Consider the following 22891-nt stretch of genomic DNA (forward strand, 5'->3'; position numbering starts at 1 on the left):
AAAAAAAAAAGCACCAGTCGAAACTGCACTTTCTTGGGTAAAAATATGATCTACTGGTCAAGCAAAAGACAAATCACAATTGTAATGTCAACAACAAAAGTTGGGTACACTTCAGTAGCATAATGCAACCCTCAACTACTATGATGGAACATCAGTTGGAGGACTACAAAATAATTGAGAGTAACATTCCTTTATTATGTGATAAACATATGCTATTTGTCTAAGGAATCTAACTCTACACTCTAAGGCTAAACACATAGAAATAAAACATCACTTTGTTAGGGACTATGAAACAAAAAAAGGCTTGTTGAATATCCATTTTGTAGATTCTTAACATCAATGGGCTGACATATTCATTAAACCTCTAGCTGAAGAAAGATTTGAATTTATTAAAAAGAATCTGAACCTAGTATTTATATCTTATTAATGTTCTGATCTATATCGGTCCGATGCTCTGTTAGTTACATGATCATAGGAGCTTAAACTTAAATAGATGTGTGTTTCAAGGCTGAAATTTGATCTACTTAAGGATGTTAACGCATTAGTTAATTGCCATTCGAATTTTTATTACTTTGTCTGATGACAATAAGGAGAGAAAGAGATTTAAGAACAATTTAAATTGTTTGTTGTCTGAATATACTCTGAACTGCTAAATATTTGGGCAGAAAGAGTTTGAATATGGGGAGAAAAAGTCTAAATATAACTAAGTAAAACTGCTTAGAGTTAGGGGGAGCCATGTGTTAGGGGTAGCCATGTCTATTTGTTTACTTGCATGTTTATTTATTTACATTTTTGTTTTTTCTGCATGTGTGTTTACCATTTTACTTTATTTTTGTTTAAATAAATTGTTATCAAAAGTATTGTTTTGTGATCATCAAAAAAAGGAAGATTTTTGGAACCAAGTTGGTCCCTCGAACAATTCCTTTTGTGTTTCGATGTTAACAAAGTTATTTTGTGAGAACAATTTATTGCATTAATGACTTCACTAAGTATGCAAAAATTAGATGATACAACCAGAGGATACCATCAGAGGATACGACAAGAGGATACAACCAGAAGATACAACTAGGGGAAGTAAAAAGTGTAAGAGGAAACGAAACCAAGTCAGTAAACGAAATCCTCAAAATCGGAAAAATGCACAAGCTGGAAAAGTTCGTGCATCTGTCCTGATAGCGTGCTTCTAGTAGTTCAGCTTGTTTCTAGTAAATCAACATGCCTCTAAAGATTCTACGTGTCTTTGGGGTTTTCATGCCTCTGATGAACATTACTTTTAGCATGTCTCTGATGAACAGTAACTTTAGCATGCCTCTGATGAATAATAACTTTAGCATGCCTCTGATGAACAATAATTATAGTATACCTATGATGAACAGTAACTTTAGCATGCCATTGATGAACAATAAATTTAGGATGCCTCTTATGAACGATATTTTTGAGCATGCCTCTAAAGTTTACTATTTTCAAGTCTACCTTTGAAGCTCAGGTTCCTCTGGCTTTAATAATTGTAACATGTTCCAAAATGTTGCTTGTGTTACGCAACACACTCTAAAGTTGCACTGAATCTGATAATGCAATAAAGGTGAAGTTGTCCATGCCACTAATTCTATGTCACACAGTTTTGCCTATGAAAAAATTATTCAAGGAATACAACATCTGACTCCAACAATCAAGTCAATAATTCTGATGAAGAAAAGTCAACAACTTTGATGGAAGGTCAAAGACTCTAATAAATTGGGCAAAATACTAAATTGGACTTAGTCGTATATTTACTTGTGAAGGTCCAAGAATATGCCCAAAATTGTTCCCGCCCAAATCAAATTAAGTGTATGAAGGAAGGCTCAAATGAATCAATCTCCAAACGTAATATGAACAAATGCGCATAATATCTCTCTAGAAGAATTGCTTAGATAAGATTGGGAAACAAAATTGCTTAACAGTCATAGTATCAAGATCATATCAATCAAAACTATATTTTGAGAAATTCTTTATTGACCAAGGTAAATTTGAGATACGATTCGGAAACTCATCAATAAATTCACAAACCCTAATTTTATCTATAAATAGTGTTATTACAGAGGCGCACCTAAGAGGGGGGTGAATTAGGTGAATATAAATTTTATGATTTTTAGAGACTTATTGGATTACTTTTTTGTTTAGGATTAGTGTATGAAAAATGTGAATGACAGAAAAATAAAGAACACAACAATTTATCCTAGTTCCCCTTACAACCAATGGTACATCCAGTCCTCTTGCACACCACAAGAGATTTTCCACTAGAATAAGTAAAAGTCTAATTCTAAGACTTCCATTACAAACTTCTAACAATCACCCTAAGATAGCACATCACTATCTTAGTTTACAACACTTGAAGAAAGAACACTATTTTTCTCAATTTACACAATAACTTGAATGGTTTACAATAATGACTTTGACTGAAATCAAGAGTGTATAACAATTGAGTACAATGATAACAGTCTAATATAATTTCAAGTACAATAGAGAACTTTTCTCAATGATATGACAATGTAAAATTTGTACTTTAAGTATGAAACTAAGACTTTGAATAATTCAAAATATTTCAGAAAGTTTGTTCAAAGTTGTTCTAAGATTGATGAAAATATTTGGACAAAGAGTAATTCGTTAAGTCTGAAGTTATGAAGTATTTATACTCCTTAGACATCACTTTAGATCAGTGGCAATCGTTCCTAAAGGTTTGATGAACATATGTAATGATCTAAGTTGAATCTGAACTGAAAATTGCATTGCTTCGCAGTTATATTCTGCTACAGCTTAGGTATAGTTGAATGCACCTCTGTAACGTTCAGTTTTTATTCAAAATTTAAAGCTTGTATTCGAATACATATTCTTGTAGTCAAATATAGATGAGTGAATTTTGCCAATGACTTGGTTTTGTATTCGGCTACACCATGTTGCAGTTGAATACAAAAGTGCAATTTTAGCTACTGACTTGGCATTTGTATTCGGCTACAACATGTTGTAGTCGAATACAACTTAGATTTTTGTCAAAAACTTGATTTTCAAACATCGTTCATTCATTTTGACACTTTGAAAATTCTTTTGATGCATATGCTAAAATGGAAGTTTCTCACGTGCATTTGAAATATAATAATATTAGATTGCATCAAGTACCTTACATTATAAGACTTCTAGCATATTGACCATAGTTAACTTTGATTGTTGACTGCTTTTTGAGCTTGCAACTTGATAACTTTCCTTGGTCTTTGTATTCATCATAAAAATAAGTATTTTACATAGTGGATCAAGGCCGAAGAAGAAAAATAACACAAACCACAAACTCAAAAATCTTGAAAACCAAAGTTATTCAAAATACCTTAATAGCTCAACTTTTCTAATTATCCAGCGTTTAAGGTTTTAAGTTCTAGCAAAACACTCATTCAAAGTAAAATAATCTAAGTGTTGTAGTGTGGGAAAATCATTTTTATCAAATATGCTTAGGGTTAGGTGTTGTGGTAATTCAAAGTTTTGAATTAGTGGAGAAATTGTTCTATGTGAATGGAATGGACGTAGCTATCAAGTTGGTGGTGAACCAGGATAAAATCTATGTAGACAATCTCTCAAGATAACTAACATTTAATTAAGGGATTGATTGATAATATCTCAAGATTGACATATGTAATACTTTTAACATTCAAAATCTTAATTTATGTAATTTTGTTGTATTTTGTATTGAATGTGTTGTTGAGTCTCTCAGCTCTATTTTTATTTTATAAAATTATTAAAATTATATTTTTCTGAGTGAAATATTTTTAATTTTTGTGTGTGTAAAAATAGTTGAAATGAGAAACATAAAATTTTACAGATTTCAAACACAACAGACAATGTTATCGTTCACAAAATTGTAAAGCAACTTTGTTTATGACGAAACTTTTTGCACTACTTCTTGAGAGGGCCAGGATTAATAATATGTTCAAAACAATATTTTCTGATCTACAAATATTTTACGACTTTGCACATTACAGTTCAATTCATTTGTCAGATGATTAGCAACGAAAGTAAACATTTTTACTAAGTAGAACGAGAAGTGAACGATGAGATATACATTGAGTTATATAGTTTCCTTCTAAATATTTTTAAGGGTGGTAAGTTGTGTGGCCCTAAAGTAGGCCACATCTCCTTAATAACTTGATGTTACATATAAAAAATAAAAATAAAAACAAAAAAAAACTAAGCGACCTCTGTATTTATTTTTTTCGTTTGCACTCCTCCCTCCCTCTCTTTAGATGCAGACGTGAGACCCATCCCCCCATAAATATCTATTCCTTCTTTGTCTTCTTCATTTTCTCACAATTTCATCCAAAGCCATTATTAGTGTTGGTACAAGAAAAGTTGGAGAAAAGCATTGAATTTGGAATGATATTTTGTGAACACTCCAAAGAGAGAAAAGGTGAGGAATCGCTGGCGAAGCTTGTGTGCTTTTGGTGCTTGGATTGAGGTAAGAAAAACTCATTATTTTTCCTTTCTTTTGACCGAGGATATTGTTCTCGTGTTAGTAAGGTTAGCTTTTAAGGATTAAATCTTTCTCCTCAGTTTGCAAACTTTGTTGGCAGATATTTTGTTTAGAAGAAGAACCTTGATATCTAAGACGTTTTACCTTATAGAACATTAAGTGTAATATATATACCTCTGGAGGTAAACTTCTGGAGCTTCCAACCAAGTTGATGTAATGAACATTATTTTTTCTGACATAGGTTGCACTTTTTGAAGATGTAAATGATCCAAACATAAAGACATAAAATTAACAATACTACTATCCAATACTATGAAGGACACATGCAGGGCAGCAATAGTAAGTTTAGTATGCAATTTGAAAAATATTGACATAAAACATTCGATACTGTTTGAAAATGATTCATATATATAAATAGTCATACAGACGGGGATATTAGTGAGAATGATTCTTGTATAGAGTAAAAGTATCAACTATTGATAAAAATTCACGATTGAGTTTAAAAGATCAAGATTTAAATGTATTGTTGGTTTCTCTTTTAATTGAAATAAAATTTTAGATCTCCTATTCTTAAATCTATGATTCACTTTTTTTTTTAAGAATTTGGATCCTCTACCTTTTTGAAAGAAAAAGTATAATTACTTTAGTCAAAAATTGAGTAAAATATAAGAGTTGACGTCGTTTAAAATGGAAGAAAATAAATTTGAGATAAATCAAATTAAGAGAAAGATAATAATAATTTAAAAGTGAGCATGAGCGTTTGTGATTTATTTAATTATTATCTTATCTGATGATGTTGTGGTATAAAAGATGAAAAGTAAAAACAAAATTGTAAGTATTAATTAAATAACAAGACATGAGCTAAAGAACAAGACACAGTGTTGCAAGACCTCAAGAAGCAGATTATGGAGCAATGAAGACAAGTGTTACTAATATTGTAATGTAATAGTAAGTATTAATACAAACAAATGAAGTTAGAACCTAAGAGGGGTTGTGGTGTAATTATGTTTGTAATTAAAAACATCAAAACAGATCTTTGATGTTTACAAATAAATGAAAGAATAAAAAAAGAAACCCCTCAAAAAACAGAAAACTAATAACAATGAGAAAAGTGAATAATGGCAGCTAATGTAGAAGAGATGAAGGGATTAATTGGCGGCACGAAGAACAGAGAAATCGAAACATTGTCTATATGGATCCCAATGAAGACCAATTTCATCCCCTTTGTGTAGGTGCCTTCTAGAGACAAACTCAGGGATCCAACTGCCATTGAAAATGTAACTTTTGGTTGAATTATTATATCTGTGGAAATTGAGAAAGTGGAAGGATTTGGTGTCAAGATCCCAAATCTTGACTGGAACACCTTTAGTGTTCTCAACTTTCCAAACAACATCATCTGTGTTTTCAAGATCAGCACACAAAACAGGAAGCACAAAATGTTTGACCAAATCGCTATTCAACATGAGTCTACTCAATGGACCAACATCACTTTGTTCCAAAACTTTCTTTATCTTCCAAGGATCATCATAGAGCATCAAATCAGTTGAATAACCCCAAGTCTTGTTCTTTCTTGAAACATGAAGAGTTTCTTGATGAACACGTTTCCTCTTCTTTGTGGGTTTAGTTTCAGTTGAACAGGGAAAGGGGCAACAACAGTGGAGTGACAGATGGAGACAAACGTTGGAGGAACAAAACGATGATTGTGAAGAACAAACACAAACATTGCCGGAACTCATGTCGTCGCTCGAGTACTTTACTTCACTTTGCAAACTTGTTACTATAATAATTAGAGATACTATTATTACCTTTATATAAGTTTCCATAGTAGTTAAAAAATATCTTACTAATTCATAGCAGGCTATTTTTTTATACAATATTGCTATTCATACACCTTTTTAGAACCCACACCCCTCAATCTTTAAAAAAAGTTACCCAAAATTTCCTTATCTATTTATTAAATTTTTAACTTTAATATCTCGTTCATTTATCTTCAACCCTAACTTCTCTCAATTCATCTTCTACCTCAAACTCGTATTCTCCCTTTCTTCATCTTCATCTTCATCTTAATCTTAATCTTAATCTTAATCTTAATCTTAATCTTCATTTTCGTCAACATCTTTTTCATCAATGTTGTTGTTGTTGTTGTTCTATTTTTTTTTTTTCTTTCCAAAATGTACTGTTGTTGTTGCTGATTTCGTAGCAAATCCAAAATGTAATGTTAGGTTTTTCTAAATCTGTGTTTGTACCCTAAATTCAGAAACATACGTCAACTCAGTTTGTGTTCACTAACTCGGTTATGGATGAATTTGTGATATGGGAGTTATGAGGTTAAGAATAGTGATAAAAGGGTAAATGAGGTTTAAAAAATATTATAAATAGGTTTTGAGTTTTTTTTTTTAAATTGAGTGGTGTGGGTAGTAAAAAAGGAGTATGGGTAGCGATATTGTTTTTTATATGTTGTTTGATGACCAAGAACATTTATATCTACTTATCTAAAATATTATGAAGACTTAAATACAATTTTAGTCCTCTATTTTAACTGATTCGAAATTTTCGTCCATGTATTCTAATTTCACAATTTTAATCTCCCCATTTTACCTGATTCGTAATTTTGGCCGCCATATTTCCAATTTCACTATTTTAATCCCCTATTTTAATTGATTCTTAATTTTGGCCCCTCTATTTCTAATTACATCATTTTGGTCCTCCTATTTCTTAAAATTGAGACATTTTGTCATATCTAGATATTTTAATTAATAATTATAGTTAATAATTTAAATTACTATTAATAATGTTATCACAATTATATTATTGTTTAAAAAAAATTAATAGCTCTAATTAACAATTAAAATAACCATAATATGAAATAAGAGATCAAAAATATATTTTTACTTTTTAGAAATTATTGTGATTCGTTGTATACCTTTATTTATTTTTTAAAAGGTGTACATAGAATCACAATAATTTTTAAAAAGGTAAAAATATATTTTCAACCATCTTATTTTATTTTGTGTTTATTTTAATTAATAATCAGAGCTAGCAATTGTTTTAAAAATCATTTTAAAATTATGAATAGTGAATTTTGTTTTTTAAATGAGCTACAATATTTTTTTTAAATAAGTCCAAGTAATCACTAAAAGAAAATAAAACATCGGGAGACTAAAATCAGTTAAAGTAGGGAGACTAAAATTGCAAAATTAAAAATAAGGGGGCCAAAATTACGAATCAGATAAAATAAGAGGACAAAAATTATAAAATTAAAAATAGAAAAACCAAAATTAAGAATCAGTGAAAATTGAGAAAGTAAAACTGCATTTAAGCCTAATATAAATTATTATCATACACACCAAAAATAAAATTTAAAAAGCTCGAACAAGTAAAAAAAAGAGAATTATTATAATTATTATTTTTTTCCTCAAAAAAAGTTTATCATTATTATTTTTTGAATTATATATTATTATTATTATTATTATTATTGTAGATGATGATGATAATAATAATAATAATAATAATAATAATAATAATAATAATAATAATAATAATAAAAGTCTTTTGTAGATAAATAGATGATGATGAATTATAGATAAATTATTTTATTATAATAATTATTTTTTTTGTTATTATTATTATTATTGTTGTTAAATTAAATTTCAAGTCATATAGACATTTTATTCCGTTGCAATATTTGTTGACAGGTTCATTTATTTTTTTGAAACACCTGATAGATTCGTTTATATTTGTATATTAATTTGTGGCATAAGGAGGAGTTTCTTCTTTTAGCTGTTGTAAAAATTTGTAGTATTGGTCATATGTTTTGATATTTTGATATGATATTTTATTTGAGATACTATTACTACCTTTATATAAAATTTCATAATCGTAAAAAAATATCTTATTAAATCATCTCAGGCTATTTTATATACAATTTTGCTGTTGATTCACATTTTTACTATGCACACTCTTAATTTTTATTTTTTATTTAAAAAAAGTTGTCTAAAATGCTCTCGTCTATTTATTAAATTTTTAACTATAACCTTACATTTATTCTTTTTCATCTTCAACTCTAACCTCTCTCAATTTTCATCTTCAACCTCACAAATTCATATTGCCCTCTTCTTCATCTTCATCAATGTGTTGTTGTTGTTGTTCTATTTTTTTTTTCTTTTCAAGATGTACTGTTGTTGTTGCTGATTTCATAACAAACTCAAAATATAATGTTAGGTTTTTCTGAATTGTGTTCGTATCATAAACCCAGAAACGTACGTAGACTCAGTTTGTGTACGCTAACTTAGTTCATCTACGTGAACTCATGTTGTTTACGCTTACTTAGTTCATCTACGTGAACTCATGTTGTTCATCTACGTGAACTCATGTTTTTTAGATGATTTTTAACAAACTCATGTTGTTCAAGTACATTTATATCTATTATTATTATTATTATTATTATTATTATTATTATTATTATTATTACTATTATTATTATTATTATTATTATTTAAAGACTAAATTTATTAACAAGATTTCTTTGTAGATAAGTATTTGTAATTGTTTTTCGAATGGAAGTCATCGACCCATTTGATCATATGATTAAATTATACCGCTCAACCAAACTTTCTGATATTTATGAACCAAAAACTGTATTCAATTGATTTTTTATTAAACTAAAATATTTATTGTGCAACTATGTAAAATCATGAAACTAGAAATAGGTCTGAAAATGAAGTGCACAATCATTTGATGACTATCTAAAAATAGAAACAATTTGTATGACTAAAGACAAATAAAGAAAAACTTATTTTCGTTTTTGTTTGTTTTCTCATAAACATATACCTTAACATATAATAATAATGTTCTAGATAAGGCTGTAAAAATAAAATGAAAGTTATAAACAAATGTAACATTGAGTAAGAAATATGTGTACGTGATTTTTATTATTGATGTAATATTAAATAATAATTGATTAATATATATATAACTATTATAAGTATTGCTAACTTACATAATATTATTATTACTATATTTTTTAATTATTATGTAAATTCATTTTGAGCTAATAATAATAACTACATATATAATAAATATGGATAACTATAATAAGGTACTAGTATTGATTTTGAAAATATTATATTAAGATTAATACATATCTTTCGTTTGGGTGGAAGTAAATTAATATTTTGATTGAAATCCAGCGTATTTAACTAATATTTATTTAACGAATTGATTTCCCCGACATATATTCATTTGCTCAACTTAAATAACTAACACGTCACAACTAAGTATATAAATTAACTTAACTATCAAGATTCTAGATGATATGCTTTTTCTTTAAGCATTAAATTTTTGCTTGAGCATAAGTTGTTGGGTAAGGCAAAAAGTACTGTAACAGATAATGATGAATTGACGTAAGCCAGGTAGTCAAGACTATTAATGAAGATGATCTTTTTATATACAACTTTTTAATAATTCTCAGCTTTATATACATTTTCATACTTGTAAAAAAAGAAGAAAATCTTTAAAAAAGATGTGTAAGAGTGTGTTTGTTTGTGCTTAATTAAATAAAAATATTTAAATAATTTAAATATTAGTTTTTATAGATTTAAAAAAAAAAAATTAACTCCCGTTATTCATTGAATAAGTGATGATTTAGGAGTTCTTACTCATAGAATTTTTTGATTTCTATTAAAGTTTTTTTTAATCACCGTGGATCTGGTATGAATGTGGGGTTTTCAGTTTTAACAAGAAAATTCCTATTAATGATAATAATAATTAAAAATAGTATACATTACATACACAAATAGAAAAATGAAGTAAATAATAGAATATTCAAGAGGCCGGTAAGGATTACAAGAAAAGACAAGTGGATCGACTTGAGATTTTGTCATTATAAAAACACAAATAATAGCTTTTGGATTTCTATTTTTTCTGATTTTCAAAGAAGATCGAAATCATAGTATTAAGTAAAGAAAGTTCAAAACTTTTTATTACAAATATTTGTTTTCCAAATAAGCAGTATTTTAGTATTTTTGTTTGAGCTGTACGAGATGAAATTCTCATATATGGTTTTCAGTGGGTTATTTGATTTATTTATCTCAACAAAGTCTAAGATTGGTTCGAAGAACGTCTTGAGATTCAGGCGATTGCTGATGATATATAACTAGTAAATATGTTCGTCATCATGTCAATATTTTTTATTGTTTATGAGGAATTATACTTACTTGTTTTTTACTCCAAGTAGCTACGGGTTTTGCTATGACTTTTTTATTATTGTATAACCGTTACATAGGCTTTTGCTTCTGTTCAATATATAACGACTGAGGCTAACTTTGGTTGGTTAATCTGATCAATTCATCGATGGTCCGTAAGTATGATGGTCTTAATGATGATCTTGCATGTATTTCGCGTTTATCTCACCGGTGGTTTTAAAAAACCTTGTGAATTGACTTTGATTACAGGTGTAGTTTTGGGTGTGTTGACTGCATCTTTCAGTGTAACAGGTTACTCATTTCCTTGGGACCAAATTGACTATTAGGCAGTAAAAATTGTAACAGGTGTACCCGACGCTACTCTTGTAATAGGATCGTCAGTGGTAGAGTTATTGCGTGGAAGTGCTAGTGTGGGATAATCTATCATGACTCGTTTTTATAGTTTACATACTTTTGTATTACCACTTCTTACGACCTTATTTATGTTAATGCTCCTTTATAAAGAATATGAATCATAGAGATTTATAATCAATCATTTACCATTTTGGGGAGGAGCAATAGTATTTCATTGCTACAAATATGCATTATTTATAAAAAAAAAAAAATGATTTACTATTATAAAAATAATTTTTAACCTACTTGTATACAATTTTGTAAAAATAATTTTTTTTAAACTACAAAATTACCATAAAAGATATGAAAAAAATAATTTTCAAGAAAACATATTTGTTTGAAAAAACATTTTTTAAATACATGATTTTTTTAAATACACATATGTCTCTCTACTCTCTTATGCATCTATATCTCCCTCCCTCTCTCGAATCTTTAAATGTCTCTCTACTCTCTTATACATCTCTATCTCCCTCCCTCTAATCTCTATCTACTATATCCCTCACTCTATACTATCTCACGTCTCTCTACCTCTCTTTTTATCCCAAGCAAATCAATGAATTTAAGTTATTTATTTCATAATTTTCGGTAGGGGTGTACAAAGGACGGGTTAGGTCAGGTTTGGTGTATCCCTTAACCGGTCCCAATATTTGATCGGCCAATTTTTAGACCATAACCCGGTCAAATCCGATTAGTTGCGAGTTCAAAAAAGACGGGACGAAATAAGCAAGATCGGGTTGGTCCCAAGACTAAATGATATTTTAAATAAGAATCACAAATTGTCTTTAAAATTGAAAACACTTAGGAAAGAAAATGCAAACCTAACTAAAAAGATTAATGTCTTAAATAATCAAAGTTTTGAATTTAAAATGGAAAATGCGACTCTGAAAACTGATATTACTGAACTTAAAACAAAATATGCAAATCTGAAAACTGATACTGCTTAACTTAAAGATAAAACATTGAATGATATCCATGTTGAAAATACCTCATGTAATTCTGATAAGCATGGAGAAATATTCTAATTTTCTAGCTAATGGTATGGAAAAAAACAATTATGCATCTATGATTTATGGTGTCAGTAGAAATGGTAAAAGAGGTCTAGGATTTGAATAAATAGTAATTGAACCTAAACTTATTCACTCTGATGATTTGTATACTTTTTGTTCAAAGAAAGGTCACTCTAATTTATCTTGTCCCATGTTAAATACAAGGAAAGACAATAAACATTTCAAGACTAACAAACTAGGACCATATAAGATTTGGGTACCAAAAGACAAAATGGTTTATGTTTCAGATGTTTTAAGCAACCAAGTTGATACATCAATCATGACATCTAGTAAGTGGATGCTAGTAACTTATGAAGGGAAAAAATGTCCCTGTCCCAAGATCGGACACTGTTGGAAGAAAGACTGGTCAACACAACACCTATAAAAACCATAACTATCAGAAAAAGAAGAACCATATGATGAACCAGAAATATCAGAAAAAAGTAGATTATAAAAAAATCCAAATTGGTAGAGAAATCACACATATCAACAGAACTCGAACTACCAAAAGAATCAGAATTACCATTAGTTCCAATCAAATTCATCAAGACTACAAACCTGGATGGGAATTCAAATCCCTTCATCCAAACCCTCTAATAAGAGAATATGCAAATTTAGAATCTGAAAACTAGAAAAGAAGAACTATGAAGGTTTTCAGAGTGAAATTGAAACTGTTGACATATAAGTTATATGTTTCTGTAAATTTAATTATTGTATGGTATTATGTTTACTGTGATAACAAGAAGCTTGATCTTAAAAATCAAAGTTAGATAAGTATTTTGCAAGTTCAAAAATTTAGAGGAATCGAGAGAATAAAAAATTTGAGCATTTCAGCAGAAGCAGAATACAAGTTTGTTTCTTCATAAACAAGCATAAACCACCAAAAACAAAACATGTGTTTAGGGATGTATTGTTTCATTCTTAAATCATCTAATTTATATTATGTTTTATGACAAATAGCTTGACCTTAAAAAGTCAAAGTAAGATGATGATAGTGCAGGTTTATCAAAACTAGAGGAAATAGATGTAGACATACTAGAAGAACTTGCAAAATCAAAAGATACAAGCGAATCAGAAGAAGATGGAAAATCTTCAGAGGATTATGATAAAGTTAGAACAGTCAAGAAAAGTCAGAAGGAATATATCGATGGAAGTAAAAGGCATTTCATCTTATAACTCTAATCATTTGAAATGCAAGTGATCATTTGAGGACTAGATCATCAATTAAAGATACCACTTTGTTTGGATTACTCTCATCACATTAGCCTACTTCTATTGATGAAGCTTTGGCAGATGATGGATGGATTCTTGCAATGCAATAAGCGTTAAATGAATTTTAGAGGAATGATGTTTGGATCTAATACCAAGACCAAAGAAGAACATTATTGGAACCAAGTGGGTCTTCAGAAACAAGATAAATGAAAAAGGTGAAGTAGTCATAAAATATGCAAGACTTGTCGCATAAGGCTACAGTTCGCAAGAGAGCATTGATTATACTAAGACATTTGCTCCAGTGGTCAGGTTAGAAGTTATTTGTAGCCTACTTTCTTTTTCCGCAAATAATAACATTAGATTATTTCAAATGCATTTTTAAAGTGCTTTTCTAAATGGTTATATAAGTGAATAAGTCTATGTTAAACAACCCCCAGGTTTTGAAAGTTCTGAATTTTCAAATCGTGTTTTTAAACTTAGAAAATCTTTGTATGGTCTAAAACAAGCACCTAAGGCATGGTATGATAGACTTAGTAACTTCTTGCTTAAAAATAACTTTTAAAGATGACAAGTAGATAATACTCTTTTTTGAAAATCAATAGGAGATGACATTCTTATTATTCAATTTTATGTTGATGACATTATTTTTTAATCTACTAATAGCATTCTTTGCCAAAAAAATTATTAATCGATGCAGCCTGAATTTCAAATGAGTATTATGGGAGAACATAAGTTCTTCTTAGGGATGCAAATTCAACAAAGTAAAAAAGGTATATACATTCATCAAACTAAATATACAAAAGAGATTTTCAAGAAGTTTAAGATGAGTGATTGCAAACCTATGGCTACACCAATTAGAGTTGTCAATTTGCCAGGCCCTCTATATATTGGCCTCATCCCGCATATTAGAGGGGAAAATAAACCTTACAAAAATAAGGCTCATTAAAAGAAGCCCCCAATATAAAAAAGCCTACAAAATTCCATGGGATTAGAGGGCCCCTAGGCCCATTTAAAAAAATCAATTATTTTTTTGAAATAAAAAGTTTTTCAATTTTTTTTCTTATGATTTTTATGGTATCCACATCTAAAGTTTAATAAAATATACCATATATGATATGACAACAAATACTCCATACAAGTTTGAGTTTTCACTAGACAAAATAGTATGTTTTAGTGTTTACGAGGGGAATTATACAAACAAATAAACTCACCATCACTAGTTGATTTATGGATTCTCATACAATAATACTATGTCACCAAAGTGATGGATAAAAACATAACAAACATTCAAAGGTATATATGGACAAACAGTTTCAAATATAACAATTAATCATGCAAACGTCTATTATAAAGAGCAAGAGCCAATAGGCTTTGTAGACACATCTAACAAATAAAACCAATTGAAATGGAGAAGTGCCTTTCCATCCAAACGCTCATGAGTCAAGGATAGTATTATTAGATTCATCCTCACAAATAGAATCATTGTATTCATCCTCATCTTGAAAACAAAACCAAAAGAAACAATTAGATAATCAATCATGAGATAATTTTGCAAGATTAACAAATTTGAAAACTAAATAATACCATTCAAATTTTCAGAAAATCCAGGTAACCAATTTCGAGTGCAAATCAACATTTGGATGTGATCAGGAAGAGTGAAACTTTTGTATTTGGTGAGAACACATGCACCAATACTAAAAGAACACCCTAATGCTACTGTAGTGATAAGAATACTTAGCACATCTCGTGCCATTAAGGAGAGTACATGATACTTTTTTCTCATTAACCTTCCAGTAAAGAAGTACCTTAAAATCTTCATAGTGTTCTTCATCAACTTCAATTGACTTTTCTTCAAGATATGCATCTAATTCACTCTTCCTATTGTTAGATGTAGGTTGATTCTAAAAAGTTTTAAAACCCTATAATGTATAGAAAATCAATATCATTATTAGCAATCTAAATACAAGAATGGGAAGAGGCATAGATGTTTTTGTAGGATGGTCTTGCATGTTACCATTGGAAGAGGCGTTATCAAAAGTAAAAGAAAATACTAGAGACCATTTCAGACACAATTGTATTCCTAGAAACTATTTCAGCATAAGGATTCAAACAATTTACCCATACTCGAATTTTCTCATACTCAACAAAGCTAAAAGGAAGATCATGTGCAATAATAGCTTCAACAAGCAAATCACGATTGGTTTTTTTGGTTGATTCTAATCATGTTAAGAGATTAATCTTGATTAAAAAGGTTCAACATGATACACTTACAATGAGAAACATGACAATTTAGATCAGAAGTCCTATAATTGTGCCCATAATTAGGGCTTTTCCAATACGAAATTCATTACTACAAAAATTGCATGCAACCCTTTCAATCTCATCTTCATCTTTACCAATTTTTGTAAAAAGAATTCCAAACAGTGGACATTGTTTTCTTACGTGTATCATCGGTATTTCCAAATACTACAAAAGGAGCTTCATCTTCTACATTCACATTTATATCCATAGGCTCCATACTATAATCTAAAAGGAAATTCTTATGCATTTAAACAAATAACATACAATTAAACATTCTCATAGATGATAAACTTGAATAAATGCATCTAAACACAAATTAGTCCCATAATATAACGTAAAACACAAGACCAACATTGAAGAACTATGCCATAAAACAGAGGACAAGTCAATTTGATTTTCTGTTTGTCTATAAAAGCAAACTATATTTCTTTATCAATTGATAATTAGAGAAATGAACTATAATTACACAGTTACAAGTCTCTTATAATGTATCATGTAGGAGTAGGACAATTACAAATAATCAATAACAATCAATCACGTAACAATGCCACTAAATTAAATTAAATTTAACAATGTCACTTAAACTCTAATGTGACAAATTGGATCATAATCAACAAGTTGCTGCTGCAAGAAATATAAGTGTTTCATCAGTCCACAATTTTGAACCACCAAAACCATTGCTCTGTTCAAATTTTGATTATGATTCTAGTTTTTAATACTTAACCTTGCTTTTTTCTCTACAATTTTTGATTCATTTCTTGTGGATTCTTTCTCACAAAGGGTTACAACTTTTATTTTTTAAGTTTTTACAGCTCTCAACATCCTATTTGTTCTTACTAACAAACAACAATTCATTAAACAGTGTAGAATATATCAATAAACTATAATAAATTTCCATATTTTCCAATCAAAATGGCACATAATAAAGCATGAGAAAGTGGATACTCAATACATAATTTTAATGATATGCATAAATAATTTCAGCTCTTAAACTAAAACAATCTTATATGTTAATTATCAAAATGTTCTTCCAAACCTATATTTGTTTTTTTTTTTTTTGTTTTAAGGAACTTCAAAACTAAAACTGATAGCTATACAAAACAGGGTTTATTCTTCTAGAAATCACATATATCATAATATAAAAGCTAAAACAAGCAAAAATTAAATGACAGATCTTCTGTTCCATCCAAATTATGTTCCCACATGTGATTTTCAAATGGAAATTATTTCATAGACACTAAAACTTCAACAAAAAAAACATAATAACAAAACTGGTTCTATCAGGGATAATTCCCGTATTCAAAGTGGAATGTTAACTAGGGTAAAATTTATTAACAACGAAAAATCAAATAAAATTCAAACAGAACAACACATTAAGATCAACACCAGCGCTTAAGCAAAGATCAACACTAGTGCTTAATTAAGAGGGTATATGCACAAAACATCGACACCAGTAACCACAACACCAGTAACCACAAACCTTGATGGGTAAATGACTTCAACACCAGTAACCCCCAAATGACAACAATAAAGTAAGAGACGTCAGAAAATCAACTATGACGGTGGCCTGAATAAAATTCAATGATGAAGAGAATGAGAACCAACCGTGACGGTGGTCAGAACCAAATGAGCGGAGGAGGAAATAGACGACGCTGCTTTGATTTAGGGTTCCATGTGTAAACGACTTAAGATTATGCCCATGTTGTGAAAAAATGAAAACAAAAAAGGCGCCATGAGGCCCTTTGGCTGAGGTCCACAAAAAACAAAGAACTAGTGGGCTAGGGGCAGAAAAAAAGATTAATTAAGAGGGGCTCAAAATTTGGGGCCTAGTAGAAAGTTTAATAAAGGGGGCTTTGTGATTTTGGGCTTTTTTTTATAGCTTTAACACCAATGCATCCTACTTGTTCACTTGAAAAGAATGATTCAGGCCAAATAGTTTATCAGAAAACCTATAGAGAAATGATAGAATCCCTACTTTATCTATCACTTCAAGACCTGACATAATGTTTAGTGTATGTGTATGTGCAGGATTTCAATATGACCATAGGGAATCACATTTAATTGCTGTTAAGAGAATCCTTAGATACCTAAAAGGCACTACCAACCTTACCTTGTTCTACAAAATGACTCCTAAGTATAAACTGAGTGGATACTATGATTCTATTTATGTTGGAGATAAACTTGAGAGAAAGAGCACCAACGACAAATGCACCCTTCTAGGTGACAACTTAATATCTTTCAAGTAAGAGACAAAATACTATTGTCATGTCGACAACAGAGGCTAAATATATTTCAGCAGCTGGCTATAGTTCTCAACTACTTTGGATGAAACATCAACTTGAAGAATACAAAATCCTAGAATCCAACATTCCTATCTATTGTGATATTACTTCTGTCATTTATCTAACCAAAAAACCTTATCCTACATTCTAGAGCTAAACACATGGAGATCAAACAAAGTTGATTTTTTTGTTAGAGTTTTGTTGATAACAAAAGTATTTTATTAGAACAATATATTTGACTTCACAAAGTATGAAAGAAGATTCGTGTTTTTCAACAAAATATAAAATAAGATTTGATTCAAATTTATAATTGAAAATCTAAAATAGGATTTGATTCAGATTTATAATTGAAGAAAATCCAAAATAAGATTTGATTCAAATTTATAATTGAAGAAAATCTAAAATAAAATTTGATTCAGATTTATAATTGAAGAAAATTGATTCAAATTTATAATTGAAGAAAATCTAAAAAAAGGTTTTTATTCAGATTTTATAATTGAAGAAAATCTAAATAAAAAGATTTGATTCAGATTTATAGTTGAAGAAAATCTAAAATAAGATGTGAATTAGATTTATGATTGAAGAAAATCTAAAATAAGATTTGATTCAAATTTATAATTGAAGAAAATCTAAAATAAGATTTGATTCAGATATATAATTGAAGAAAATCTATAAAAAAAAAAAATTGATTCAAAATTATAATTGAAGAAAATATTTGACCAAGTTGAAAAGAAGATATGGTCAAGATTTGAAACAGATTTGATCAAGATTTATCTTCAACAAAATATGAACAATTTCAATCTGAAGAATTTACAAACTAATCTAAACAAAATACGAACATAATCAATATGAAGAATTTCGAAAACTCAATATGAAAAAAATACGAGCATAATCAATCTGAATGAATTTACAAACTCAATCTAAACAAAATATGAACAAAATCAATCTAGAAAATTTGCTCATATTGGATTCAGAAATAAAGAATTGATTTAAGATTATATTATCAAAAAGCATCTTGTACATAATTCTTTTTAAATAAGATCATCGTTGACCAAACTAGGAATGAAGATACAATTCAAAATTAAACAAGGGATAAATTAAAGCCGATATTTTATCTGTAAATAGATTCTCAAGACTGAAGAAAAAGATAATCGAAAATCAGAAAAGAGTTAAAAAAATCGTAAGCTCAAAATTTTAAATTTATCTTAGAGTTCAAATAGAGAAAAACTTGTTCAAGTTATAAATACTTTATGTGTTTTTTTCATAGAGTTTGAGAGTTATTATTATTATCCACTTTGTCAAACACAACTCAACCCCCTTCACGTGTTTGCACCTTGATCCGCTAACTCAAAGACCAAAGAATAATGCTCTAAATGAAGAATCTGATATAATCATTACTCTAGTCAAATCCTCTAATGAAGAAAATGGATTTGAACTTTCTATGAAGAGATGTTTTTGGTCAACATTGAAGATTGATTTAGTGTTAGTATTCGTTTTAAGACAAAATACTGACATGGAGGATTTATCTTCTTCTGATGAGCTGGCTCCAGAACTTAACAAACAAAGTATATCCTATAGTTAGCACGGTACAAATGTTCATGTAGTACAACAACAAACTGAAATAGTACTATGACTAGTATAAATCTTTTAACGGCTCATTGTACTATTTTTACGTGTCAAGATCACCAACGGCACTATTTCCAATAGATATATTTTTCAGTATTTAAATACAAATATTTCTAAAAATAGTGTGCAATCGATAATAAGGAAAAAGATAATGTTGTAAAGAGATTTCTTTAAAAAGCCTACAATAATCAAAACAAAAATAATGAATGAAGTTGTTTTATAGTGGATTAAGTCCTCTCAGTAGAGAATTATTAGAATTGATGTAAGTCAATCAAGTTGCTTTATACACTTGAACTGATATAAGATTTGAAATGTAATATTCTCTCAATGATAGTTAGAATCCTAAAGACATACTTTGTGTCATTTGAGACACAAATTGGAATTGATGTAAATTAGCCCTATAGTGGCAACAACTCTTTCATCCATAAGAGGTACTTGAAGAAGTGTAAGAATACTTGTGAACGCCAATGGTAAATTGCCATAATATTGAAAAGACTAGAAATGTTTCTAGTGGTGAAAGCATAGAGAGGCAGAATAAGAATACTTAAAGTCTTAAGAGGCAGAGTAAATAATATTTATATGTTATTGTTTAATTGTGGATTAAGTCCTCAAATATACTAAAGCAAAATATCTTTGTAAGGGGAAGACTACATGTAGCAAGAAATTGTTGTCAACTAGTGTAAAAATGTTTGTCTCTCTTCTGTATCTTTACTTTGTTATTTAATCTAAATTCTTTATGATTCAACTTTATTTTACTTAAATTGATTTATAATCATAAGTTGAATGTTTTTTTTTAAATAAAGAACGTATATTTTTAATTAGCAACACAAATTTATTTTAGAAGAATTATTTAAAACAAATCAAACCCCCATTTTTTTTTTTTTTTTTGTGTTTTCCAACACATTCAATTGGCATAAGAGTTTGGTATCTTAATTGAGCACTTTACCATGTAAAAGTAAAGATTCTTTACCGTTGGAAATATCAGTTAAATGGTTTGACATGGTTTATTTTTTGAGTCAATCCTATTTTTGATTTACTTTTGAAATTCATTTTCTTATTCAATTCTTTTAAAACATGGATTTACAAAAACTGATTGTTAGAAGATTGAAATCACGATCTAACAATAGATAAAATGTGTTAAAACCAAGTTGATTTGAAGAACCATTACCCTACTTGATTTGATGATAACAAAATATGTTTTTGGGAATAATTTAATGAATTAATGTTTTGATTACGTGTGTAGTTCCCAGATTAAGTTAATTTTCTAGGATCTTATACAATATCCTCTTGCATTAGACTAAGACAAAGAAAACACCAAGACTTCGCTTCTACTCTACCTTCTAAGTCTGGTGCACGCGTTCTGACACGCGCTTCTAGTGGTAATAGGTTGCAAGCTTCGGTTGATTCTGATAATGAAAGAAACATTTTGCTACGATTGACATTGGTGTTGCACACAATGTTTTGCTTTTGCTGACTCTAATGTTGCAAGCGACGCTCTGCTTTGGTTGGCTCTAGAAACACAAGCAATGCTCTGACTCAGTTGCCTCTGATGAATGCATATATGTTCTATTTTAGTTGTCTCTAATAAATGCAACTATGTTATGGTTTATCTGCTTATGAAGATTACAATATGCATCCGATCGTCTTCCTCTGGTCAATGCAACAAGTGTAAGGCCCTTAGTTTTATTTAGTTTTTAATTTGTAATTATTGTATTTTGGTATTTCGTGAATTTAATGCCAAAAATATTTTTGGAGCCCCGATTAAATTTATTCGTCGAGCAATAGTTTTATTTATTATGTTACGAAGAATTTAATACCGGGTAGTTTTGTTAAAATTATCACTTGTCGCTGAAAATTGTATTTGTCAATTGAGTTGCGACGAGAGTAGATATTTTTATCAAAATGGTTTGGGAAGTGACGGGAGGTGACGTGGAAATGATGTTTTTATAAATATCTAAAATATCTAGATATTTTATATATATATATATATATATATATATATATATATATATATATTACTTATATATATATATATTACTTATATATATATAAAAGAAAGAAAAGGAAAAGAAGGAAAAAGAAAGAGAAGAAAAGAAAGGAAAGAAAAACAAAAGAAAGAAAACAGAAGAAATAAAATAAAAAGAAAACATAACGTCTTCTACCTCTCCCTGCATCGCGCTACCTCCATCTTTTCTTCCTCCTCTTTTCTTTTCATTTGATCTCTTTTGCTTCAAGAAAAGGAGCCCAAGGCTTGGTGGGTGAGAAGATAAGGATTTATCAGCTTCATTCTTCTCCTTTGATTCAAAAACGGAGAAAAACGGTGTTGGTGTTTTCAAAACCGTCAAACACAAACCTTCCCTTTTCTCCTAGATCTAAACTTCGTTTCAAGAAGTGATAGAAGGGAAAGTTGCTCATCTCCACGCTACTGAGCTAGTGAGCTAACTTTGGAAGCGACAACGCGAGCAAAGTTTTACCGAAACAAATCGCGGTACCGTAATCGGTTGGAAAAGCGATAACGGAGGTAAGGGCTCCTTCCAAACTTTTAGTTTTCATTTAGGGAATTATTTGTGTTGGGTGGAAAATAAATGTGTTGGGTTTGAAGTGTAGATTTGGGGAAAATGAATTTATTGCTTTTATGGGTGAAATTTTAGAGTTGGGTTTTGGAGATATTGATGAGTGTTTTTGTGGAAAAAGAATTTCATTCATTTATGTGTGTTGTTGAGGAAATGAAATTTGATGTGTGAGGTGTGGTTTGTGAAAATTAGTTTGGCATGAGTTATGTTTGAATTTTGTGGAAATTTGTGGTGATTGATGATTGAACTTGGTGTGGATTTTGAATTGATTCGGTTTAATGTAAATTGTGGATTAAATTTGATGTGTTTGGTGGAATATAAATGTTTGAGTATGCTCTGTGTGGAATTTGAAAATCATTAGTGTTAAATGAGTATTAAAAATGGGGAATCTTTTAATATCTGCATTTACTTAATGATTGTTGTGGATAGAGTCAGAGTATGCTTATGCATTTCATAGTACATGGTGACCGCGATGGGGCCATGGTGATAGTGGTGATTGTGATGGGCCACGAGATGATGCCATGTGATTAGCTGGGTCATCTTATCCTTGCGCGAATTATCGCGTCGTGCTGATCTGTGGGAGATTGCACTCTAGTTGTGTTGATCTGTGAGCGATTGCACTCTAGAAAACAGTGTAAGGCATGTGACAGGCGACACTTTAGTAAATCGTGCGGGCCTGTGATGGGTGGCACCTTGATAATTAGTACAAGACCTGTGATAGGCGGTACAATTATGATTTACGCCCCATTCGAGGAAGGTTTTGGTT

The 22891-nt window shown here is 29.6% G+C and overlaps 2 long non-coding RNA genes across 2 annotated transcripts; one reads left to right on the forward strand and one right to left on the reverse strand.

The window, feature by feature from the left end:
• Positions 1-3939: 3939 nt before the first annotated feature.
• On the forward strand, positions 3940-5857 carry LOC140919951 (uncharacterized). Its single transcript, XR_012162690.1, has 2 exons — positions 3940-4474; positions 4731-5857. It is a non-coding gene; the product is annotated as an uncharacterized lncRNA (long non-coding RNA).
• An 8615-nt stretch (positions 5858-14472) lies between these two features.
• On the reverse strand, positions 14473-17424 carry LOC101514785 (uncharacterized). Its single transcript, XR_003472302.2, has 3 exons — positions 17125-17424; positions 14928-15262; positions 14473-14841 (listed from the first exon to the last, which is right to left on the reverse strand). It is a non-coding gene; the product is annotated as an uncharacterized lncRNA (long non-coding RNA).
• Positions 17425-22891: the final 5467 nt, after the last annotated feature.

Source organism: Cicer arietinum, chromosome 4, assembly GCF_000331145.2.
Source record: "Cicer arietinum cultivar CDC Frontier isolate Library 1 chromosome 4, Cicar.CDCFrontier_v2.0, whole genome shotgun sequence".
In the NCBI taxonomy this organism is placed as follows: Eukaryota; Viridiplantae; Streptophyta; class Magnoliopsida; order Fabales; family Fabaceae; genus Cicer; species Cicer arietinum.